Here is a 26,317-nt window from a genome sequence, read left to right as displayed (position 1 = left end):
TTCCTTGACTCTGCCAATGAATGGATTCCATCTCATTAAGCAGACTGTGTGCCAGCCTGGAGTTATGTTTTAGCCTTTTTCTGGTACTGATGAGACATTATTTTATTTCAGGCTAGAAATTAATTCAAGGTCAAGAGAAAATAGAAAGTTCAAGCTGGTGATTCTCTTTTGACTCCAGAGAAGACACAATGTTATAGCATCTCACTTGCTTTCATTCCTCCTCCTTCCCTTGAGGCCCCAAGCGGAGGTGACTGGGGAAACAAAGGCGGTGGTCAAGTTGCCACTGCTAGTTGGGGGAGGGTAGCCGAAGTTAAAACAAAGAGCCTGTTTTCCTGCACCAAATGCACCAGAAGGATCCACTTCATTCTGGTGTGTCCTCCCCACTCCCACCCCCGCCTCCCCATCAAGTTACAGGGACTAATAGAGCAAGAATTTATCCCAAGCATACCACGTGGTACATACTGCCCTGTTGAATCCCTGCAGGTTAAGTGTGGATTCATTCCTGCTTCAGGAATGAATGGTGAGATGGAGCATGGGGAGGCCCAGCCCTTGGCCCAAGATCACACAGTGTATCTGGCAGAGCTGGGTCTGCACCTGGGTGGTCTGATTCTTGAGCTGAGCTTTTGATCATGCAGTCTTGAGTGTCCCAGTGGGACCAAGGTAGAGTGGAAAGACCCAGAATCAAAAGATGGGAGTCTGAGTTTTAATCTTGCTCAGTTATAAATTCATTGTGAACTTTGGGCAAGTCCTTTCTCTTCTTTGGGCTGTAAATTCTTGAGATGGTGATTAAGAGTCAGGATATTGGAGTTGAATACCTGGATTAGGAGCTGTGTGGACCTGGGCAGGTTACCCAACTTCTTTGATGCTCAGATTCTCCATTCACAAAGTAGAGAGCAAATCGAAACCATAGGTTGCCGTGAAGAGTACACGTCAGCTCCTACCGTGGCTTTATGATCTGCCTTGGCACTCTTGCTGCGGATGGCAGCTAGCTGCCTAGCTTAGAAAGCCTCAGCCTGGAGTTAGAGGAATTCATCCCCAAGTGCCACTGTGCCATTGTGCATGGGTTGCCATAATGCCTTTAAATAAAAGCCATTGGATCACCCAAATGCTTTGGGGTTTCATAACCAAGGTGCCATCTTCAGCATTCCAAGAACTAAAGAGAAAAGGATCCAGGATAATTTAGACCAGGGGCATTCAACTTTACTTGAATCCTGGAACTCAAAGAAAGTTCCACATGGAACTTTCAGATGTGAAATTGCTCAAAATGGGGCTGTTCCACTCTCCCCAACTCTCCCCAACTCCCTCCCCTGCCTTCATTTTGATATCTTCTGAGGAACCCTGGAGGAACCCATTTTGAAAATCACAGGCCAGTAGGTGACAGCTAATGAAACTGAGACCTAGAAAGAAGCAGTAACTCACCCAGAAATATGAAGCAGGCAGGCCTTCTAGGATCATTTTCATTAGTAGTATGTATCATTTTCTTTTTTATAGGAGGTCTCTCCTGTGTGTGTGTGTTTGCCATTGATCTTAATTAATCACCTAGAGATGTGTCTTTCAGTATTGACACTTACTTAGCAGCTGACATTTCCACGTTATTCTCTCTCCTTTCCTTGCAGCCACAGGTAAAGACTGGGTGGATATTTATTGTTAAAGCAAGGAATATGGGGCCTTTTATTTGGAAGCTTTTGAAACACAGCATTTATCCAAATAATCCTGCCTGAGTCTGCAGGTGTTTGGAGACCTGGGAGCATACATTTGGCAAAATAAATGAATAAAAATCATGACCAGGATGAATCCACATAGGAAGAGGTGTGTAGAGGCTCTCAGAACCCTATTTTAATCAAGCATCACTGCCCACTCCCCACATTCTCCCTTTTGCAGCCCCTCACCCCAGTTTGGTGCCCCAGACTACAAGACATCCTTCCTATAAACCTGTTTCGGTTTCCAGGCCCATTTAGCCAGCAGTGACCTACCGCATGGAGAGCTTCAGTGGACTCCTCAGGCGGGGCCCCTGGGGGTGGGCGCCACCTGCTGTGTCTAAAACACCCTGGGGAAGGAGGGGGTGCAGCAAAAGGGAGTAAAGCTTGCAAGACATCTGGGATTCGGCCGAGGTGATGTGACACGGCCAAGGTCACACAGAGACTTGGACACAGAGCCTTTGTCCTCTAGGGTCCCTAGGCTGGGGCGAGTTCCAACACACTGAACCATTTCTGTGCTGAAGGCAGGCTGCCCCCCTTTTGCTTTATTATCTAGGTAACTAACCAGTTCTTCAGTGTGAGCAAAGAGAGAAGTGGAGGGAACTACTAATTAGAGACGGACGTTTAGAACACACAAATAGGCCTTGCTAGCAGAGCAGCTAGAGAGCACCTACTGTTTGTCTGGCATTTGGCTGGCTGTCCCCGTGTGGTAGGAACTTTGGGAATAAAGACCTGGTGCCCGCCTGTGAGTGTAGGAGAAACACGTGAATTCGATTCAAAGCTGGTGAGGCTTGTGCTCGGCTTCCTGCATGCTCCGTGTTCTGGGAGTGGGTGGAGAACACGGTCTTCTCCGAGCCTGACCCTGGCAGCCCAGCAGACGTGTTTATTTCTTCCTTTCCACTTGGGAGGCAGGCGGGCAGCTCCAGGGCCAAGCTGGCTGGGGTTTGGATGATGCTGGGTCTTACTGCTTGCGCCTGTGATTCTACCTTTTTTTGAGACAAAGTCGTACCGTGACATCACAGCTCACAGCAACCTCCAAGTCTTGGGCTTCAGCGATTCTCTTGCCTCAGCCTCCCGAGTAGCTGGGACGACAGGTGCCCTCCACAACGCCTGGTTTTTTGTTGCCGTTGTTACTGCTGTTCTTTAGCTGGCCGGGGCCAGTTTCGAACCCGCCACCCTCGGCATATGGGTCAGGCGTCCTACCCACTGAGCCGCAGGCGCCGTCCCTGCACCTGTGACTCCAGGCTAACTGTGCTTCCGTTTCCTGACCTGTAGAAGTGGGTTAGTGACAGTACCTACCCACACAGCAAGGATGAGGCCCTAACGTGATAATCCATTACATAAGTGCTTAGAAAAATGCCCAATGGAGTAAGAAAGCAGCCTGCTTTAGATCTCAGTTTGGAGAATCTTAGAAAGGAATGGGATTGTTTATGCATTTAAGAAACCATGTCCACCAGGCACAGTGGCTTACACCTGTAAACCTAGCACTTTGGGAGGCTGAAACGGGAGGATCACTGGAAACCAGGAGTGTGAAACTAGCTTGAGCAAAGTGAGACCCCCATCCCTACAAAAAGTAGAAAAATTAGCTGGCATTGTCTCAGGTGCCTGTAGTCTCAGCTACTTGGAAGGCTGAGGCAGGAGAATTGCTTGAGCCTAGGAGTTTGAGGTTGCTGTGAGCTAGGGTAATGCTATGACATTCTAGCTGGGCAACAGAGTGAGATTCTGTCTTAATTTAAAAAAAAAACAGGAGATTTATTATCTTGCTTTTTCTGATTATAAAAGTCATACATATACGCATCCCAGCTACCTAAGGATCACATTTTGCCTGCATTTCTCTTTAGTTCTTTCTTTGTGCAGTGTGCATGTATGTGTGTGTGTGTGTGTTGTTGAATAAAATTTATGGGGCGGCACCTGTGGCTCAGTGGGTAGGATGCCGGCCCCATATACTGAGGGTGGCAGGTTCGAACTGGCCCCGGCCAGTTAAAACAGCAGTGGCAACTGCAACAAAAAATAGCTGGGCGTTGTGGTGGGCGCCTGTAATTCCAGCTACTTGGGAGGCTGAGGCAAGAGAATCGCTTAAGCCCAAGAGTTGGAGGTTGCTGTGAGCTGTGACGTCACAGCACTCTACCCAGGGCAACAAAGTGAGACTCTGTCTCAAAAAAAAAAAAAAAAATTTATGGGAGCTCCTTCTTTTGTACTGAGCTCCAGCACTAGGCCCTATCAGACTAATCCAAAATGGAGTCACACGTGCTAAGGTTCCACTTTACCAAAACTGAAACTGGAGCTGTTAATTTGTAAGATCTGACTTTCTGAGAAATCAGGAGAGATATACAGCCAAATCCCCAAATGGGCCAGTTTTAGCTGGCATGATAAGGAAGTCCCCTCTGCTTAACCCAAGCAAGGAAAGTAACTTTACAATGACCAATCCACCTTCAGTTTCTTGTTTCTGCTTTCTTTAGCCTTTTAGTTTCTATACAGACCACATCCTCTGCTCAGCTCAATGGAGTATCTTTCTGTTTTGTAGACGGGATGCTGCCCAATTCATGAATCACTAACAAAAGCCAATTAGATCTTTGAAACTCCATTGTTGAAATTTTGTCCTTTGGTAATTTGTGTGTGTGTGCCTACATATACATATATATATGATTGGGCATGTGTTATCAGTATAGTTTTCAAAATTAAAATCATGACTCTCATATAAATCTAGAATGAACCTAGATCAAGGACTGCTTTAATTAGGGAGGGAGCCAGTAGGATGGTAAAGCTGGTTGTCGGGAGAATTAGAGGAGGGTTGTAATAGAGACATTGGGGGAAGAATGCTGGAATGAGACAGCTGGCTTGGATACAAACTGGTTAATAACCTTATAGGGCAATAAAACCATTACCTTGGGGCTTGTCTTTTTAGCAGCCAAGAAATCTACAAGTTCACATTTAACTTTGTGCAAAGTTACATTCCTCTAGAATCCTCTCAATAGTTAAATTATCCGTGGGTGGGCTTACTAAACCATGCTCCAAAATGGTGTTAAAAGAGACAGACCTCTCCTTGCTGTCTTTCCACTTTGGGGATTATTTTTCTAAACAGTGTCTGTATATTCTTTCTGATCACATGTTAGAAGACGCTGTACACCTTAGCCTTTACACATAATATCCACATTCATTTTGGAAAGAAATGTTTGAGGAAGGACCAGGAATCCTCCAAAGGGTGTGATTGCTCCTAAACCCAGCTAGCCTAAGGTGCCGTTTGTGGGTACCCCCAGATCCCTGCTGGACTTGGACACTGCCCCCCAGCATATTTTGCTGTGTTTGTCAATTTCCCTGTCTCTTTCTTCACTGGAGCTGAGTTTCTCGAGGTCAGGGATTTGTTGAGCTGAACTGATTTTCCTGATCTCTCTGACCCAAGCATCTCTTACGTGGTCACACAGTGATTCATTTCAGAGGTGTTCGCTGAGTGAGTGAACATGGATTTCAAGAGGACTGGCCTATGTCAGTTATAAAAAGATGTGCCCTGCTATTAGAGACAGACAGACAGGGACTCCTCTTCTGGACTGCTGAGTCAGAGAAGCTCCCCTTTGCAGCCCGATGCCTTTTCCCACCTCTTCACCCATCTCTGACTGCCAATTCTGCCATTTAATTGTGTTTGGAGGGTCTCTTCTCTCTAGGACTCTCTTGACCCAGCTCTCTGGTTTCCTAACTTTCTTTCCTAATTGAGGTCTCAAATGGGTAAAAAGTTCTTGGTTTATTCTAGCTAAGGAGAGAGGAGTGTGTCTTGAAGGATTAATCTCCTCACACTATGAATTTTAAAGCTCTCTGGTTCCACGTGTTGGGAAAACCCATCAAAATGCTAATGGTCTGTGGTCTTGCCTCCTGCAGACCTTTTTTGCATTAGAATATATTTACATGGACTTGACTGAGAAGAATTACAAAGAGTTGGGGTGCAGTTTTCCCATATTCCACCGCCACCTTGTGGGTTTTAAAGTCTGAATTAATAGCCCCAGTTGCAGGAGAGCTTGTGGTCGCTGTGAGGCTGGGCCGTTCACTCAATTCTAGTTTTTAGTGCTTTCAGCTTCCTTGCTAGCTGCAGGGCGGCCGGTTTAGTGACATGTCTATTACTGTCATGTGGCTTTTTAATACTGCTTCTCTCCGAGGCAGCATGTCCTTGGACTTGTGTTCCTGTGTGTTGAACACTGCACATTGGACCCACGTGGAGTTCAAGGTCTGGAATGTGAGACACAATTCGTACCAAAGCCAGCTGCAGCACAAATACTATCTCTTTTCTTCTGGAACCATGTGCCAGAGTCCCACCTGTTCTTTCAGCCTTCCCAAGCCCAGGTATTCTCCCCACAACAGCCCAATGGCCTGTGATGTAGGCCTCAGATATGTCCTAGGGAGGACCATTGAACTAATGCAGGCTGGACTCAATGGGCATTGGGGCTTGGGCAGCTTTGGCTGCAGACAAAATCCTGACTCTGGTCTTTCTGTTTGGGCTTGCTTTGTGACTGTAGACAGGATGTTCAACCTCCCTGATCAGGCCTCGGTGCTTACCTTTGCTAATGGGCAGGAGAACACTGGCCTCCTGGTAGGAGAGTTATGTGTTTGTCCAGGCAATGTAGGCTTCACCTCCAGGGAGAAGTCTGTTAAACCCTTAGAGCTTCTGGGCCCCTCTGCCTGGCAGGTCTGCTGGGGGTTTCCCTCCTTGTGGAAGTGAGTTGGGCCTAGCAGACTTTGTCCATAGCGTCATTTGTTTTCTGTTTCCCTTTCTTTATACACAACTCACTGATGATGTGTAGTTACCTAACAAGTGATATGTTGCAGCCCACTTCCCTCCTCTGTGAGATAGGGAGAGTGTGAACCCCCTCTTGCAGTGTGGGGGGAGTAAGAATGAAGTTCAAATGTACGGTGAGGTCCAGTGGATGGTCCTTGTCCTAACCCTCCTGCAGGTGATGAGAAAGTGCTTCAGATGGGACAAAGGGGGAGCAGGTGCAAGACGGCGCTGATGGCAAGGGGTTTCAGGCTCCCAAGGGCTCCACCTTCTCCCTCCTGCTCAGTCAGCCAGCGTGGTCATGCCTGTCTAATGTAGACCCTACACCGGAGGGGCACCCAGAGCCCCTGGCCAGCACATGCCATCTGCAGAAAAGCTCCTGACCAGCAGCTGGGAGGCGTGAGGGGAGACTATTATTAACAGCAGTTGCACTGCGAATAAACAGCTTCACATGCTAATTTATGGCTTGGTACATTCCCTTCCTCCCCAAGCCACCAAGTTGGGAGTCCCATGCCCCTGGGCCCCTTGTGGCAGGGCCCACAGCCCACTGTGCTGTGTCCAATTACACTCAGGGAGTGGTCTCTGCTCCTACGCAGAAATAGATCCGAATCTTTCTGAAAGTGCTGTAGCCCCACAGAGACCCTGGGGCACAATTAGCAAGCTGATGGGGACTCATTCTGGGACTTTAGTGATGGGCAGAGTGACAGGTCTAGCGGTGGGAAGTGCCATGCTCCCCCAGTGAGCCAAGTGCAGGTGGGGAGACTGGGCTGCTCATCACCTTGGCAGCTTCATTAAGGGCTGCCCAGGGGGTTGTGGAGATGCAGGGGTAGGGGATGGAGCAGGAGCATCCAGAGCTGCCTGGGCTGCTTTCCCTCCACACACCCCCACACTGACCCCCTACATTGCTAATTTAAAATGAAGCAAAACAAAGCCGGGCTTTGCTTTGCAGCCTTAAAACTGCAGAGCTTTTATCTGTCAACAAACAATGCATCCGGCTGGCAGTGGCCCAGCCTGGTTCCTGGGGCCTGGCACAGTGCTGGGAGAGGGCACCTGAGGCTGAGCCCCCCTTCAGAGCTGGCCTCTGCGGTCTCTCTGAGGATGCTGCCCCTTCTTGGGGCATGGGCCAAGAGTCCTTGCAGTCTCAGGACACAGAAGGGTGGTTGCTTCATCTAGGAGCCAAAAAGAGATGTAGGGTGGGGAGCACAGAGCCAGAGTGAGGTAGAGGAGAGGGGATGAGGGAGGGGGAGGGGACAGATGGGGAGAGATTGCTGGCAGCTCCCCCCAGTAGCTAATAGGTGTAAAGTGGCATCTCACTGCAGTTTGATTTGCATTTCCGTAATGATCAGTGAGGTTGAGCATCTTTTCACTTATTTAGTCGCCATTTGTATATTTTCTCTGGAGAAATGTCTATTAATATCTTTTGCCCATTTTTAAATTGGATTTTTGGGGGGTTGAGTTTGAGCTCTCCCTAGATTCTGGATATTAATCCCTTATCAGATACACGATTTGCATATACATGTGTTTTCTCCCGTTCCTTGCATTGCCTTTTTGCTCTGCTCATACTGTCTTTGACACACAAAATTGTGAAATTTTCATGAAGCACAGTTTATCGACTTTTTGCTTTTGTTGCCTGTGCCTTTGGTGTCATATTGAAGAAATCATTGCCAAAGCCAATGTTAAGTCATTCTGGCTGGAACTTCCAGTACTATGGTGAACAGAAGTGGCAGAAATGGGCTTCCTCGTCTTGCTCCTGATCTTAGAAGAAAAGCCTTCAGTCTTTCACCATTGAGTCCTGTGGGGTTGTCACGTACGACTTTTATTATGTTGAGGTGGTTTCCTTGTATTCCTAGTTTGTTGACATTTTTTTTTACCATGAAAGGGTTTTAAATTTTGTCCGATGCTTTTCCTGCATCAATGGATATGATCATGTGGTTATTCCCCCTTCATTCTGGTAACGTGGTGTGTTAACTTGATTTTTATATGTTTTACCATCCTTGCATCCAAGGAATAAGTCCTACTTGGTTATGGGGTATATAGTATGCTACTGAATTTGGCTTGCCGGTATTTGGGGGGATTTTTGCATCTGTGTTCGTATGGTATGTATCAATAGTATATTGGTCTGTAATGGGTTTTTTTGTTGTTCTTTTAGTGTCTTTCTGGCTTTGGAATCAGGGCAGTGCTTGGCCATTACCCTTTTTGCAGGAAGTTACAGCAGCTTATATTTTGTAAGATTTCTGCTTCCTCTGTTCATCAGGTGCTTATGATGTGCTGGTCACTTGTAACCTAGCAGATCATCTAATCCCTGGCTCCGGCCTTTGAGGTAGGGCTATGATTATCCACACTTTGCAGGTGAGTATCTTGAGGTTTAGTGGGACATAGAACTTTCCCGAAGTCACATGAGTGGCGAGAGGCAGAGCTGAGATGCAAACCCAGGCCTGTGGGATAGAAAATCGTGATCTCTTAATCAGAGTAGGCCTTTGATACCCGTGCTCCCCGTCTTCTATTCTGTCTCCTACCCACATTGCAGACCAGTAACAGGCTGTCTTGGGGGATTGGTTATCATGCAAGCCCATTCATAGGTAACTGTCCAAATGGTGTTGTGCTATTCCGTTATCCTGACTCTTTCCCCATCATAGGGTTTTCTAACTTGCCTCACTGCAGAGCAGTGTGGAACGTCCCTCAGCAGCTGTCCCTGTGCCCCAGCCTATCCCAGGTCTGTCCACAGCTGGCCTATTGTACTCAGTTGGCAAATCAACTGCAAAAACGCTAGTTTCCTTGTGACACTGTTGAATTCTTCACCACTTGGATCAACAAAGGCCGAAGCGAGAGGTAACTCTGACCCCTCCTTCCTGAGGACTTCATCCTGTAGATGTGCAGACAGAGCAGGTGGTGAGGTGGGGTGAGCTGGGGGCTGATAGTGTTTGACCAGCCTCCCCAAATGCTGGGGTTACAGGCTTGAGCCACTGCACCTGGCCCATTTAACTCGTTCTTTTATAGTTCCATTCATCTTTCACATCCCATCCATCCCCGCATCCATTCTTCCATCCATCCATCTTTCCATTCCTGCAACTGATTATAACCTAGTTCCTCCTTTCTAGCATTCATGTTCTTTTATAGGTCCATTCTTTACCCATCTATCCATCTATCCCAGCTACTGTGTTCATCCAGCTATTATTTGCTGGGTCAGGAACTGAGATCCGTAGAGGGAGTATGAACAAAAAACACACGGTTACCTATACACACAATTATTATAGGAGCCCAGAGAACAAGGATTTATTATGCCTGCTGCTTTGTAACAGGCGAGTTTACTCAGGAGATAATAGAAGGGCTTTGAAGGATGAGTAGGAGTTTGACAAATGAGAGGAGAAATGAAGCTCAGGGTTAGAAAGAGAATTCCAGGGAGAGTGAATATCAGTGAGCTTGGGCTGATCCTGCTGGTGAGGCACGTGAGTCCAGGTGAGTTCAACTTGACCATGGGGTCTGTGCATACTGTGAGAACCTGAAGATAGGTCTGGAAGGTAGGTAAGAATAAGATGATAAAAAGCAAAGGGAAGCCAGGGAACCCACTGAAGCAGGAGACAAATACACACTCTAGAATTACGGACTCAATATAACAGGGAAGGAGAGGACGGAAGGAGGGAACAGGCTGCAGGTTGGCAGACCAGCCAGGAGCCTGTTTGCAGCATGTGGACAGGCAGTAATGAGGTCAAACCTGGCCAGGGACAAGCAGGAGCTCTGGGCATGGAGAGTCGGAGATGGTGTGGGAGAAGTGAGAAGGAAAAGAAACAATAGCTGGGAAAATAGACAAGAGTTTTTGATCTGGGGGTTGGTTAAATGGGGGTGCTCTGTGAAAATTCAGTAGGTTGTATACTTATGGTGTGGGAGCTGTTGTATATATGTAGGTTACATTTTAACTAAAAAATATTAAAAACTGAGTAGGAAACATCAGGGTAGATATTAAAGTTTCTCATCTGGGCCTCACCTAGGACACTAGAGCTCAGGACTCAGATTTTTTTTTTTTTTTTTTTTTAAGATTCAGAGCTTAGCCCTTAGTTTGGAAGAAAGACAGGAGAAAGAAGATCTAACATTTGAGCCAGACCTTGAAAAATGGGTAAACCTGGTTAACAGTCGTCATCTTTACTACCGTTTATTAAGCTCTTACTATCTTTAGGGGATTCTAAGACACACACTTTTTTTTTTTTTACATTTTAATTTCTTTGAAACCACGGATGCATCATATTAAAGAGTGATATCATAATTAATTAGACTAATTGGTAGTATTTTCTCTTTCTTAGAAGTACTTAGAATTATGTTGTGATTATAAAACTCGGAGACTTACATTGACGAGCTACGAGGCTGTGTGTCAGGCTCCAGCACACATGTTCTTCATCGAATCTCGCTACATCCTGTGAGTGATCAGCTGTGTGTCCTGGATTAGGAGGTGAGGCCTGGAGTAGGCGGGTCACTTGCCCTAGGTTTCAGAACTAGGGAGAACGCATTTAAGATTTCAACTTGTGCCACATCAAACTTTGGGGAGGATGGTGGTGAGGACTTGGGAGTTAGAGCTCCTCCCACTCTGGGCCTTTGCTTTCCAAAACCCAAGGTGAAGGGCAACCCCCAGTGCCACCCACCAGCTTTGGCACTGCCTCTGTCTCCCAGCACCAGTTCCTGCTCTCAGCCCTTAAACCTTGGGGGTCTCTTCTGTCTTCCAGGAGAGCTGTGGTGACCCTCTTCCCCATGAGAGGAGGGAGCTGCCAGGAGGTTTGGGGGTTGGGGAAAGGGGGAAGAAGTTCGAAGAGCTGGTTTCCCTCACACAATGCAGATTTGCTTAAATGGGAATTAGGATTAGTGCTGGGGTTTGCATCCCCTGGCAGACTGGTAATAAACTAATCTCCTCTCGGGCTATTGGAAGACAGAATTCCACTGAAGAAGGCAGGCAGTTTAAGCTCCGGAGAGCAAAACCTGGAAAGCAATTTAGTTATTGACAGGCCCTGCCCACACCCCCGACACACAGCCTGCAGCTCCTTCCCGGCCTGGCTGCGGCCTTTAATTCCGTTAATATGTGACATTCACCAAGGCTGCGCAGTTGACAGGTACTCTTGACATTAATACGTGTTCTGTGCAGTCCCTGGAGCTCATAAAAGCTCATTATCAGTTCTGAGCCAGTAAATGCAGTGGGGGCTCAGGTAGGCCTGACTTCCTCAGCAAAGCCCCCAGGGAATAAAGGATTGGACTCTGCTCGGGCCAAGTCATACACCCTGCCCTTTGTCCAGGACACTCGGCCTCCCAGGTCACTGGAGAGTGACCAGGAAAGCCATTTGGTAGGTCCATCCCTGGGTTCAAATACACATCCAAGACAAAGGATTCCTTTTGCCCTAGGTGAGGGGACTGGAGCTAGATTTTGGGGAAGGCAGTTTGTCAGCACGTCCCCATGTGCAGAATGTGCCTAGCCTCGCCCAGCCTTCCTCTTCTAAGCATCTGAGCTTTGGAATTACACAAACATTTCCACACAGAGAAGGGCACCCAGGGGGTCATTGTGGAGTGAGGCTGTAATGGCTTGAAATGCCGAATACTCTACACAACCAGGGTGGTAAATAAGCAAATGGGGAATAAATTATGGTCCACGTGTACTGTGGGCTCCTGTGCAGCTGTGAGGACTCTAAAAGACTGGTTTACCAATTTTCACCAATTAGTCACAGGTGGATGTGATATTGTTGACAAGCGATGCAAATGACATTGTAGGACATCTGTGGTAAGATCCTATTTGGTAAAAAGCCACAGCACATGTGTGCCCACACAGGTACATTCTCTCTCTCTCTTTTGTGCGCGCGTGCGCACACAATCTCTCTCTTTCTTGTGTGTAGTTAGGTGGGATAAAGTCTAGAACATCTCAGTCCAAAGTCTTTGCAGTGGCTCTATCTGTTAAATAGTATAGACAGGCGAGGAAGAAAGTGCACTTGCATGATTGAAAATGAAAATTGTAGGCCGGGCATGGTGGCTTACGTCTGTAATCCTAGCACTCTGGGAGGCCGAGGAGGGAGGATTGCTGGAGCTCAGGAGTTTGAGACAAGCCTGAGCAAGAGCAAGACCCCATTTCTACTAAAACTAGAAAAATTAGCCAGGCATTGTGTCCCTGTAGTCCCAGCTACTCAGGAGGCTAAGATAGGAGGATCACTTGAACCCAGAAGTTTGAGGTTGCTGTGAGCTATGATGCCACGGCACTCTACCCAGGTTGACAGAGTGAGATTCTATCTCAAAAAAAGAAAAGGAAAGGAAAGGCGAGGAGAGGAGAGGAGAGGAGAGGAAAGGAAAAGAAAACTATATATTTCTATGGGTTTATAAATGTAATGCCTTCCTCCGATTGTAGCTTCAGCTGGCTCGAGACGCATGAGTTTCTCCCCTCCCAACACTACATACCTCTGTGTTTTCAACCTTTTTAAACTCACAGCACACTTGAACTATAGTTAAACATCTGTGGCTCACTTAAATTATGTTGATCAAAAAATAGTAGAAAAACGAATATACTTGCTGTACTTTGAACTTCTTTTGAAAATAATTTAATTAGTTATCCTTTCTTGGGACACCAGTTGAAAATCACTGACGTAGCTGGACATCTGAGGCTGAGATGGCCAAATCAAATGAGGCTGTGTCCTCTGGTCAAGTCCTGTTTCCTATGAGTTAATGAGAGTTGAGATCCTCCACCATGCGTGGGGTAGACTGATGCGGGGTCTGCAGAGCAGACCTTGAACTCATTGCTCACCTCTCCTACCGTGGAGAGGGCGCCACACCAGGCTTGATTTCCCTTGGTCCCATTGCCTCAGCTCTGCCCCATTTAAGAGTTATGACCTTGGACAAGTTTAACTCCTTTGAACTCATGGTCCTATCCCTGCAGTGGTGATACTTTCTTATGGGTTCCAGAAGGTGTCAGGAGGATTGTCCTTATCATTCAGGACAAGGTGAAACTTCCACTGTGTGGCCTGTCATTGAGGGCAGAAGGGGTCTGGAAGGGGAGAGATTGGGGAACTGACTCTCAGCTCCCCTTCAGGCTGTCAGGTTTTGCTTTTGCTCCTCAGCTAGCTGGGTCTATGACTAAGCAGTCCTTTGGGACTGGCCTAAACCTCAGCTGGCAGGTATGTGGCCAGGGCATGGTAACTTTGATCCATCTCCGGTGACCTGGGGATGCTTTGTCAAACTGACAGAGGGGAAGGGTGGTAGAGGCTGGAATTCTGGCCCCCTGCACTCTGGGGCTGATTCTTTTTTTTCACCACCAATGACTTCTTCTCTCATTTATTACTTATCTCTTTGAAGATAGCAGACCTTGAAAGTATTGGCTTGTTTAATGAGCCTACATTCATTAGGCAATGATTAATTCTTTTTACTATTTTCAAAATTACTCAGAAAGCCTTTATTCAGCCTGAGAAAACTGGAGTTCCCTCACCACATTGATGATGTTCTAGCTACAAGTGAAGAAGCATGATGTGATGTTTTTGATTAGTACGTTCAATGTCATCTCATGGAAGTTGTGCAGGCTCTGGGCTGACTGGGTAAGCCTGAGACTTTGCCCCAGTCCACGGACTCCATGACCATCATCCTGGGATGTGTCCTAGGGCTGGGGCTTAGTTCTTGTTTTCCAGCCAAGGGAGCCCGGTCTGGCTTCTGCAACTGCAGAGATGGAAGAAGAGTCAGGAGACCTCAGGGAGAAACAACCACATCTGGACTGAGCTGACCCCAGAAGCCAAGTGCCCCACAAACATTTGCCTTTGTGAAATGTATTTCTCTCTCTTCTCCCTCTAGAGTTTATCCTGAAGCCACCATTAGAAGTGGATCTCAGAAGTGTGGCACCTGTGGGCTCAAAGAGAAATTTACCAGTTGAAAGAGGTATGATTTAGCAATGTGGTGGGGGCAGTATCTTAACTAAGAGGATCTAATCTGTTCTCCTCTTCTGCCCTCCAAGCTGACCATTTCCGAGGGGGTTTAGGGCAGGTGAAAGTGGCTTTATTCTTGTCCTCATCCCCAGACTTTTGTTCTAGGCTGGGGGCGAGGGGGCTGAGGGTGAAGGGGCTAGGAGCTGATCCGGGAAGTGAGGGGTCCATGGATGCAAGCAAGTAGGCCCTCAAAGGGAGAGCAGTGCTCACGGGGTTCCCCGAGGGCCCAGGGGACTCATATCAAGGATCCCCTTTGCAATCCCCTCCTCCTCCGCATCTACCATGGTCTTGGGACTGTGGGAAGAAAATACCTTTCTAGGGTGATTACTACTTCCCACCTCCTAACTCTTTTGGATAAAGTTTAAATCCACAAAGACTGTGATGCAATTGAGAGTGGAATTGATGCAACTGACAGTGAAAAAGCCTCAGTTGCTTCTGAGGCTCTGGGAAGCCCTTCTTGGGTTGCCCATCATCCTAAGGCTGGGTGACCTCAGGGAAACTTCCTGAATGGGGTGCTAAGATGACATCTGTCCCCTGGGCAGCTTCAGCTAGGAATGGTCTTACAAGTTGCTTTGCTCATTGGGCCTCATTTTCTCACTTGTAGAATGAAGCAGCCTTGACTTGGATGTCTGCTGCAGCCCTCACATCCTCCTCCTTTTCTGAGATTCTAAGACCAGGGCTGAACTAGAGGAAGTGACAGGTGGAGAGGTGGAGAGTGGGAAGTCTGTGGGGAGGAGAGGCATTTTGAAAACTGTAAGGAGATCTGAGATCTGATTGCCCATCTTGGGTAAAGGACAGTGGTTCAGGCCCTTGGGGCTAATCACAGGGTCTGTGGTATAGAGGGACCTACATGGGTCTGAGTCCCTACTAATCAGAGCATCAAACTAACAAACGCGATGGATGCTTCACACGCCAGGTCTGATGTGAAGCACCCTCCCTGCATCATCCCATTCTGTCCTTGCAGTGGCCCTGTGACCTTGACACTGTTAAGTTAAATGACTTGCCCGAGGTCACACAGCACTGAGCAATGTATCCCAGATTTGGAGCATTGCCTGAACTGACCTACCGTTTTTGTGTCTTTTGCTTACTAAGTCTGTGATTTGAAGCTTAAGGTTAAAAAGAACCTATCAGTCAAATTTGAGATTTTATTTCCTAAAGAAACATAAAAATGGCTTGTTTTTTTTTTTGTCCTTTTTTTTTTAAAAAAAATTGGGCTTTTCATAAAAAACCTGTGGGTCTTGGTTTTCTGATCTCTAAAACTGGGAGCATAATACCTACTCACTGGCTATGGGGGGAAGAGACAAGGTGGGGAGGGCTCCGGAAGCTCGTGACCTGGCCCCCGTCTGTGGTCCTGCACACCTTCCTGCCTTCCTCACCACTAGGCTGCTGTGGGCAGGGGGAGGGTGGATGTGTAGACTGTGAAGTGCTGCGCCACCTGATGGCATTTCTAATTTCTATTTCCACTGCTCTGGTGCCCGTGGTTGGAAAGCACTCGGCCACTTTCTTAGTCACTGTGATAGGTCACTCTCCCTTTCAGAGTGTGCCTCTGGCTGCCAAGGTTATTTTAGGCTGCAATCCAAGACAGGGTGGCTGGTTCCCAGTGGCAGTTAATGCACAGCCAGGCACAGGCGTTAGCAGGCAATGTCGGAGGAGTGGCAAGGCCGCTGGCTGCTCCAGCCAGCCCCCGCCGACAGCGTCTGTGTCCAGCAGCTCACCCCGCCAGCTGCCTGGCCGTAATCTTAATTGTAAACCTCATGGCAGTGACTGCCCTGATCCCCACAGGAAGTGGTGGCCTTATCACAGAGCCTGGATCCTGCCTGCTTTTCTTAATCTGGAGAAGGCGCTGAAGTGAGTCAGAGAAAGCTTCATGTCCCCAGGACCTGTGTTCTTGGATGTTTCTCTATCAGAAGAGGAAGCCGTGGGCCTCAGTGTGTTAGAAGGAAGAGTGGCTTTGAGTGGGGAGAAAAAGCAGGGGTGCTGTTGTTCTTAGTTTACCATCAGAAGGGGAGACCAGCGAGCAGAGTGATTGAGTTAGCCTTGCCCCTTTTGTTAAGCAGGGCACAGATGGTCACAGGGAAAATAGAAAGATGGCCATAGGGAATAAACAGAGGCATGTGCTGTCATGGGAAAGGTTTACTGGGGTTTTGGAGCCAGAGGGGTGGAGGCTGAGGCCCACCTCAGCCTCTCAGTAGCTGTTTGACTTGATTCCCTACTCAGTTTTCTCATCTGTAAGATGGGCCAATAGCATGCACCTCACTGGATGGAGGGAACTGCCAGTGGGAAGTACCCATTTGCTTTGAAGAACAGAGTCCCTCTTGGAATAATGTAGGGTGACTTCCGGGGAATAGGCCTGGCTCTTGGGATATAAGAGCTGGATGTTTGTGACCAAACAGTGAGTTACCCTGGAGACACATACCTCTTTCTATGAGAGGTCTAAAAAAAGGACTGTGAGAGAGGCCTGGGTTGTGTCAGCTCTCTGTGCTGATGTCCTGGGGCTCTGGGCCTTGGTGGTGAACAGTTCATCCTGAGCCATTACCCCACTGCTCACGCTTCATTTCCAACCGTGTTTCCTAGACCTTTCTGTAGATGGTATTAATCCTCCCCACACTCCAGGAGGCAGGCATTAATAAGCTCTTTACTGGTGAGATCTGGGTTCAGGGAAGTTGTAAATGCCTCCAGGCTTCGTGTCTAAAAAGCAGCAAGGTGCAGACCCACACACAGGGCTCCTGCACCAAGGACGGCGAATTTGCAGTGGCACGCCATGGCACCCTCTGCACCCACAGGGGCAGCTTTGTGCCCATAGTGGCACTTTTCCCCATTTCTCCACCTAGCTTTGTACCCAGCATGGAGCTGTGGCATAAAGGGAAGTCCCCTGGTATTTTTATCTCCCCAGTCAGTCCTCTGCAGCAGGCTGAGTGAAAGAAGCTGCTTTTCATGGAGTCCCCAAGCTCTGGTTTATTTATTTTTCTTTTGCTGTGTTTCTGGTGTTCTATCTAAGAATCCATTGTTAAATCCAAGGTCATGAACATTTATCCCTATGTTTTCATCTAAGAGCTTTATAGTGTTGCCTCTTAAGTTGAGGTCACTGGTCCCCTTTGAGTTAATTTTTGTGTATGGTGTGAGGTAGTTACGTGGTGCCACGGTAGTATATGTGGATATCCAGTTGTCTCAGAATCATTTGTTGATAAGGTTATTCCGCCCCCCCCCAATTGATTGGTCTTTGCACCCTTGTTGAAAATCAATTGCCTGTAAATATACGGGTTTATTTCTGGACTTAAGTCTATTTCATCATTTTATATATCTACCCTTATGCCAGTATCACACCTTTCAACTACTATACCTTTTGGTTTAACTTTTTGAGAAGGATCAGTATATTAAAAGGTAATTTCAAGGTGCAAACAAGGTTGCGTACTCCTGTATTGCAGAAGCGGAGGTGCAACTAGGGAGGCTGCCAGAATGATTTGCACAGGACAGAGAGGATGCAATCCAAAGCCAAGCTGCAGTCATGGGGGTGGAGAGGCCATGAGGGAGTTGAAGGAGGTTGTAAGGGCAACGCCCCGATCCTTCGTAATTCCATAAAGCCTTGGAGATGCCAAAGGTGGGAACAGAAGCCAGTGGTCCAGGTGAGCTGGCTCATCCACTCTTAATATGATTTAGAGGAAGACCTAGGTCCTGATCATAGCTCTGCCCTATTGTGTGACCTTGGCCAAGTCACTTGACCTCCCTGAACACCCTTATTGCCTCCAGATGAATATTTTCTACTTGCTCATGCATATGGTTGGGCAAGGGTCCATTCAAAGGGTGAAAGGAGCTGAAAGGCAATTGAATGTGTGATGCAATCTCCACCCCAAAGTTCCTGCCAGGTGGTTGTCAGTATCTGCTTAACCATGTGTAGGGTTGTGCTGCCTTTGGCTGGCTCTGACAGGTCAAAAGTGTCTCCTTGCCCTGAGTTGAAATCTGTCTTCCTATATCCTCTGTCTCTTTATTCCATATCTTCCTCATGGAGCTGCAGAGATAAGCGTTGCCCCTTTTTCTCCAGGCTGCTCTCCCACACTCCCTTCCTATATCTTCTCACCTGCTGGCTGAAACGTCAGAGTTGCCTGTCCCTCCCTCAGCTGGTTCCCTCTCCACGTCTTGCCCACCTTTTTTCTGGACAGACTCTGGTCCAGAAACTATTTAATACATGCATAGTTCAGCCCTCAGAGCCACAGGCAGAGCTCCAGCTGTGTTCTGACCAGCCAAGGTGGGAGAGACCATCACCTCCCTCGGGCCAGACCCTTTGCTTCCGTTCACGCAACTGGAGGTGATGTAGACGGTGTTCCAGGTCCAGTGGTCCCCACATCCTGGTGGGATTCAAGATCACCACTGTTCGTTGGCCAGATAGAGAAGGGATTCACTGTTACGCACATCACATTTTCCATCTGGTATTTATAAATTGTAAAGCAGTTTAACCCAAGAGGGAGAGCATAGCTTTGGCATTAGATGAATTTCAGGGCTATTTTTCAGCTAGTTATTATCTTGGGCAAATGAACTCAGATTATTCTCCAGTTAGATGAAGACAGTCAGAGACAATTGCAGGCTTCGTGGTGAAGATTAAATGAGATGATGGACGTCAGGCGTGTAGTCTGTTGCCTGGGAAGGAGTCAACATTCCCGAAAACAGTGGGTATCATTACCGTTGTCATCCATACACCATCCTCCATTTTTCTCCATATCTGACACATGGGGCTCAGGCCCTGAGCTTAAATTGAGCCTAAGAAAAGGCAGCTGCCCCCCTTTCTGGCTCTGTGCTGGGATGTGTGCATGAGGGGACAGGGTGACAGGTTCTCAGAACCCTACTTTCCTGCTCACTCAGCTCAGCCTCTACCAGAACCTTCTGGCCTCAGGCCAGTCCTATGCCCACCTGTAACTCACAATAGCCCTTGGGCCATTTTCTGCCTTTTTTATTTTTTTTTTTATCCCAAACCTTCTTCTTCTTCTTTTCTTTTTTTCTAATTTCCGTTTTAGATGTACACAGAAGGTTCATGCCAGGGCCACAAACCCGTTGGCTAAGCCAGTGAGTTTTTCCTTGAGAGATTCCCTAATTCCCTGACATGTTGATGTGACAGCCAGCCAGACAGACCCATTTGCTCAGCAGGGTGACCGTTCCTTGACACCATGGAGAGATAATAATAAGATTTCACCTTCCTCAGCTGAAGAATGAACAAATCACTGACTTTTTCTGTTCATGCAGCAAAAATTAGCAGAAAGCCCTCGTAAGAGGTTTTATTATTGTTTTTTTTTTTTTTTTCCCATAATGATGATCCACATTGTGAATCGCAGCTGGAGAAGAACTTTCAAACAGCCAGCTATTGCAAAGAGGCTAGGAATGCTGTTGTCAAATGCCCTGTCAGCATCAGAGAGGGGAAGTGACTGGCCCAAGGTCACACAGCTACTAGAGACAGGCCTAGTTTGCAAGTCTTTCGATCTGGTCTGCAGCCCTAGTCTTTTTAGTGCTGAATTATATTCCACTGTACCACAGTTGGGTGTACCTCCTTTACTAGTTAAAAGTCTAAAACAGTATATTTTAACTAATAGCCTACAAATAAAGGGAGCAACCTAAATTAACTGGCGATGCTGCTTTGCTGGAGGCTCTATTTTGTTTCCTGCCCTAGAGCTGCTGATGGGAGAGAAAGTGAACAACCCCATTCCTCATGGCCTGGAGTTTGCAAAGGTGTGTCCCCCTCTGGGCAAAGGCAGGACTTAGGAATAAAGAAGGTTGTCATTTTGCTTTTGTGAATAATGCTGCAAAGGTCATTTCTTTTTAGTGCTGAATAATACTCCGTTGTACCACAGTTCACATATCCATTTACCTACTGAAGGGGGTCCCATTTCCAAGTTTTGGCAATTGTGAACAAAGCTGCTATAAACATCTATGTGGATATACGTTTTCAACTCATTTGGTAAATACCAAGAAGCACAATTACTGGATTGTGTGGCAAGAGTACAGGGCCTGACAAGTTCATGAACTCATCTTAGAAAAAGTGGTGCATACCTCATTGCTGACTGTCACTACAGCCGTCTTTGAAGTACTCCCTTTGGGAAACTATGCACTGACACCATGCCTAGTCCAGCCTTCAAAGCAGTTTTGGAACTCTTTTTTTTTTTGGAATGATTATCAGAGCTGTCATTGTACGGCATACAAAAACACGCGCCAATAATGAACGCCACTCAGCAAGACCCCACCACACTTCAACATGAACACCGCTGTGACACTCTGATAATACTAAATGTTATAAACCCTTTCTGGGTTGTTAGTACAACCAGTATGTTTATTTTTGTGAGAATAAAAATAAAGATAAAAACATAAGCGTATGGTGGCAAGTTCCCAAACTTAATTGTCAGATCTCATATGACGATAGCTCTGATGGCCATTCCAGGAAAAGAGTTTCAAAACTGCTCCCAAGGGTGGACTAGGCCCTGGTGTTGGGGCACAGCTTTCCAAAGGGAGTCCTTTGAAGGGGACTGTTGTGATATTCAGCAAGGAGGTATGTAGCACTTTTTCTAGGATGAGTTTGCAGACTTAATTGTCAGACCTTGTATGTTTATTTTTGTGAGAAACTGCCAAACTGTCTTCTAAAGTGGCTGTGCTATTTTTGCATTCCCATCAACAATGAACGATAGAGTCCCTGTGGCTCCATATCCTCATTAGCGTTTGGGGTTAATATGTAGGATTTTGGCCCTTCTAACAGGTGTGTCGTGTGTGTTGTTTTCACTCACAATTCCCTAATGACCTGTGGTGTGGAACATCCTTTCATATGCTTTTCTGCCATCTGCATATCTTCTTGGTGAGGTGTCTGTCCAACTCATTTGGCATTTTTAAAATCAGGTTGTTGAGTTTTGTGAAGGCTTTGTATATTTTGGATAATAGTTCTTTATCAGATATGTTCCAGTCTATGGCCGATTTTCTTGATAATGTCTTTCATAGAACACAAGTTGTTAACTTTATCGAAGTTCAGCTTATCAATTATTTCCTCCATGGATCACGACTTGGGTGTTTTTTGAGTATGTCATTGCCATAACTTAAAGTCATCTAGATTTTCTCCTGTGTTATCTTCTTGAAGTTTTATGGTTTTGCATTTTATATTTAGGTCTGTGATCCATTTTGAGTTAATTTGTGTGAAGGATGCAATATCTATATTCTTTCTTTCTTTTTGGCATGCAAATGTCCAGTTGTGCCAACACCATTTGTTAGAAAGATAATCTTTCCTCCATTATATTGTGTTTGCTCTTTCATCAAACATTAGTTGACTCTATTTATGTGGATCTATTTCTGGGCTCTCTATTCTGTTCCATTTATCTATCTTTAACATATTAAAGTCAATTGCTTTCCTGTATAGCAGCAGTGAGCAAGTAAAATTTGAAATTAAAAGCACAAAACCATTTTATTAGCACCCAAGGAAATGAAATACTTAGGTATAGTAGAAGTATAGACAGAAATATCTGTCTATACTTTTGCCAATACTACATGTCTTGATTACCGTAGCTTTATAGTAAGCCTTAAAGCTGGGCAGTGTCAGTCCTCCAACTTGGCTCTTCTCCTTTAATATTATGTTGGGTGTTCTGTCTTTTTTTTTAGAATTAGTTCATTGATATACACGATACAACTTTTGTTTGGATTCAGTTTTTTTTTTTTGAATAGTTATCTTTTTTTTTTTGTAGAGACAGAGTCTCACTTTATTGCCCTTGGTAGAGTGCCGTGGCCTCACACAGCTCACAGCAACCTCCAACTCCTGGGCCTAGGTGATTCTCCTGCCTCAGCCTCCCGAGTAGCTGGGACTACAGGCGCCCGCCACAACGCCCAGCTATTTTTTTTGTTGCAGTTTGGCCGGGTCTGGGTTTGAACCCGCCACCCTCGGTATATGGGGCCGGCGCCTTGCTCACTGAGCCATAGGCGCTGCCCTGGATTCAGTTGTTTTTAATCTACACATCAAGTTGAGAAGAACTGACATCTTGACAATGTCAGCCTTTCTATCTTGGAACTCAAATACCTTCCCACAGCTCTTTGACTTCTTCATCACACTTTTGTAGTTTTCCTCAGAGCTTGTATATAGTTAATTACATTTATACCTAAGTATTTCATTTCCTTGGGTGCTAATAGAAATGGTTTTATGCTTTTAATTTCAAATTCTACCTGCTCATTGCTGCTATACAGGAAAGCAATTGACTTTAATATGTTAACCTCGTATCCCACAACCTTGCTGTAATTGCTTACTTGTTCCAGAATTCTTTTGGTCATTTTTTTTTGAGATTTTCTACATAGACAATCACATCATCTGTAAAGAAAGACAGTTTTATTTCTTCCTTCTCAGTCTATATACCTTTCTTCCTTTTCTTGTTTTACTACATTAGCTAAGATTTCTAGTGTGATATTCAGTCATCAGAAGGAACTCACCCTTGCCTTGTTCCTAATCTTAATAGAAAAGCTCCACAGTTTTCACCAGCGATTATGATGTTAACTATAGGTATTTTGTAGATGCTCTTTATCAACTTAAGGACAGTCCCCTCTGTTCTTAGTTTGTTGAAAGTTTTTTTTTCTTAATCATGAATAGGTAGTGGATTTTGTCAAATGCTTTTTCTGCATCCATTGATATAATCGTGTGACTTTTCTTCATTAGGTTGTTTATGTGATAGATTACGTTATTTGATTTTCAAATATTGAACCAGCCTTGCTTGGCTGGAATAAATCCTACTTGGTTATGGCATGTAATTCCTTTTATCCCTTGTTGGATTTGATTTGTTAATGTTACGTTTGTTGAGGATTTTTGCCTTAATATTTATGAGCGATATTGATCTGTAGTTTTCTTATAATGTCTTTGTTTGGTTTTGGTATCAGTGTATTGCTTGCCTCATAGAATAAGTTAGGAAATATTCACCCTGCTTCTATATTCTGAGTTGTTGAGAATTGGTATAATTTCTCCCTTAAAGGTTTGGTAGAATTCACCAGTGAACCCATGTGGGCCTGATGCTTTCTATTTTGAAAGGTTTTTAATTATAGAGTCAGTTTCTTTGCTAGATACAAGGCTATTCAGATTGGCAGTTTCTTTTTGTGTGAGGATTAGCAGATTGTGGCTTTCCATTTCATCTGAGTTGTCAAGTTTGTGGGCATAGAGTTGTTCATAGTTATATATTGTCCTTTCAAAGTCCGTGGGAGCTATAGTGATGTCCCCATTTTCGTCTCTGTTATTAGTAATTTGTGTCTTCTCTCTCTCTCTCTCTCTTTTTTTTTTTCTGGGTTAGCATGGTTAGAGGTTGAATGATTTGATAAATCCTCTCAAAGAACAGGCTTTTGGTTTTGCAGATTTCTGCTCTCTATGCTGAGAATATCATTGTGAATAAAACAGCAAAGTCCCTGTCCTCATGGACCTTGCCCACTAGTTGAGAGAGATTGAAACCAAACAAATAAATCGACTGTCAGGCAGTACTATCCTGTGGAGTTCAATAACAGCAGGAATGGGTGGGGAGTATCCAGGGGTTGCTATTTTGGATAAAGGGTACTGGGGAAAAAGCTTTCCTGTTTGAAGGGACAGCAAGAATATGGGGCATTAGGCTGGCAGATGGCTGGCATGTTGGAGAGTCAGCTAGGAGTCCAGGGTGCTGGAGTGAGGATAGCAGAGATGGAGAGGAAGCCAGGAGGGAACTGGAGACTGAGCCTCTAGGGTGCTGCTAGGGTGAAGACTTTAGATTTTGATTCTCAATGAGCAAGGAAGAGAGAAGATCAAATTTACATTTCGCCAGGATCGCTGGGGTGACTGGGTAGAGATCGGAAGGCAGGTGGCAGGGAGACAGGACTGATTTTAGAATCCATGCAAGAGGTAAGGTAATTTGGAAGGGTGCCATGGTAGTGGAGGTACTGAGAAGCCACATCATGCAGGATCTATTTTGAAAGCAGAGCTGAGGGGACTTGCTGATGGTTGGGATGAGGGTGTGAGAAACGAGAGTGAAGGATGGTCACAATCTCTGGCCTGAAATGGAGGGGGAGCCTGTTTGGGTCACTTTAAGTTGAAATGCTTATTAGCCACTCACGTGGAGGTAGAGGGAAGATGACAGAGCACGTGGAGGTAGAGGGAAGATGACAGAGCTATGCGTCTGGAGTTTGGGAATGAGGTTAGAGCTCAGGATGGCTCTCTAAATTTGAAAGCCATCAGCTTATAGAGAATATTTCCAACCTTTGGCTTTATTGAAATCACCCAGGGAGTGAAGGAAGACACAAAAGATGATGGGGGACTGAGCCACTGTCAAGGGCAGTCACATGTTGTTTGAAAAATCCTGGTACATGCTGGCAATGAAGTGTGCACCTGAAGTCAAGGGTAAAGGTGAGGAGCTTGATGGGGACAGAAATGAAGCTCTGTGTCTTGCTCCACAATCTGGCTGGATCTTCCAATGTTTTCATCAGCCATTTATTCATTCTCTCACTTGAACCAAAATATTTATTAGGTGTTGACTGTGCCCTAGGCACAAAGCCATTTATCTCTGGCTCCAGAGGTAAGTGACACTTGTGCCTGCCCTAAAGGTGAGCTCATTCTTTTGCTGATGCTGGAAGTAAAATGTAACAGGTGCATTCCTAGGCTTATTCCTGTGCTTATTAGTCAGATTTCCCAAAGAAACAGAACTCACAGGGTATACACTTGGCCCTCCGGATCTGTGGGTTCCACATCTGTGGATTTAACTACCTTCAGATCAAGTTGGTATTTCAGAAAAAAGAAGCAATGAAAAGATACAAAAAACTCAATACAACAACTATTTCCACAGCATTGGCAATATATTTGGTATCACAAGTAATTTATAGATGATTTAAAGTATGCGGGGGAATGTGTATTGGTTACATACAAATAGTGAGACTTTTTATATCAAGAACTTGAGCATTAATGGATTTTGGTACCTTAGGGTGTTGTGAAACCAAAGGATGGATAGCCCCATGGATAACAAGGGATGGCTGTATATACCAAGATATTTATTATAAAGAATTGGCTCTCATGACTATAGAGGCTGAGAAGTCCTAAGCTCTGCAGCTGATAGGTTGGCAACTCAGGAGAGCCAACAGTATAAATTCTAGTCCAAGGTCAGAAGAAGACCACTGCTCTAGCTTGGGAGGTCAGGCTAGGTAAGTGCCCTCTCCCTGGCTTTCAAATATTAATCTCATCTAGAAACTTTCTCACAGACACACACATAATAATGTTTGACCACATGTCTGGGCATCCCATGGCTCAGTCATGTGGACACATAAAATTAGTTATCACTGTAGTTTATTAGAAACCCAGAGAAGATGATTTCTGAATTCTTGCCTCCTCTATACAACAAAATTATTTTCAACCAAAGCAATGAAATAAAATCAGTTATAATCATAACCAGAAAAGAAACACAGACAGTGAAACTTTTAGTGAACTTTGTATGTATAACCATGCCCATAATTAAACACATTAGGACACAAAAAGGGGAAAAAAAATAATGGGTTAACATTATATGGACATTTTGGCAAAAGAGAAAAAAGAATATACAAAGAAACTTCCGATGGTGAATTTGCTACAAAGTTTGGAGAATGATTGACACAGGGAAGGGCAGCATTGGCAGTGACCCAGTTTCTGTGTTCTTGTCCTTATGGTGGAGCGGGAACGTTTATTTTCAATCTGTTGTTTTAGCGCAGGCATACCTAGTACCAGAGGGGTTGGAGACTGGAAATGCACGCAAGAAGGGAATTTTTATTCTCTAAATGACTGTGTGTCTTAGAATCTGCATGTGTTGGCATCAGACTGAATAAGTAGGTGCTCTCTAGATTCACATCCATGCAAACATAATGTTTTTTTTTTAAGGCTGAGTAATAAGAGTGTGCTCATTTGACGCTTACACGCATTATTAAAACACACCAGTGACTGCAGCCATTGTTTAGAACTTAGATCA

General features: G+C 45.6%; 1 protein-coding gene across 8 annotated transcripts in view; it reads left to right on the top strand.

Moving 5' to 3' along the window:
• Positions 1-26,317, top strand: part of TSPAN18 (tetraspanin 18) — a 199,108-nt gene that overhangs the window by 20,083 nt on the left and 152,708 nt on the right. For 4 of the 8 annotated variants that reach the window (XM_053560382.1, XM_053560375.1, XM_053560383.1 and 1 more), the window contains exon 2: positions 14,251-14,334. The exons of 1 other annotated variant lie outside the window; for it this stretch is intronic. The gene's annotated coding sequence lies outside the window, so the exon portion shown is untranslated. Of the gene's footprint in view, positions 1-5,963; positions 6,027-13,805; positions 14,001-14,250; positions 14,335-16,179; positions 16,230-26,317 lie in introns of those variants that run through there. 3 more of the 8 variants (XM_053560376.1, XM_053560377.1, XM_053560381.1) reach the window with 3 other exon arrangements.

Source organism: Nycticebus coucang, chromosome 14, assembly GCF_027406575.1.
Source record: "Nycticebus coucang isolate mNycCou1 chromosome 14, mNycCou1.pri, whole genome shotgun sequence".
Classification (NCBI taxonomy): Eukaryota; Metazoa; Chordata; class Mammalia; order Primates; family Lorisidae; genus Nycticebus; species Nycticebus coucang.
Note: the sequence above shows the minus strand (reverse complement) of the source record. Positions and strands in the feature narration are given on the sequence as shown.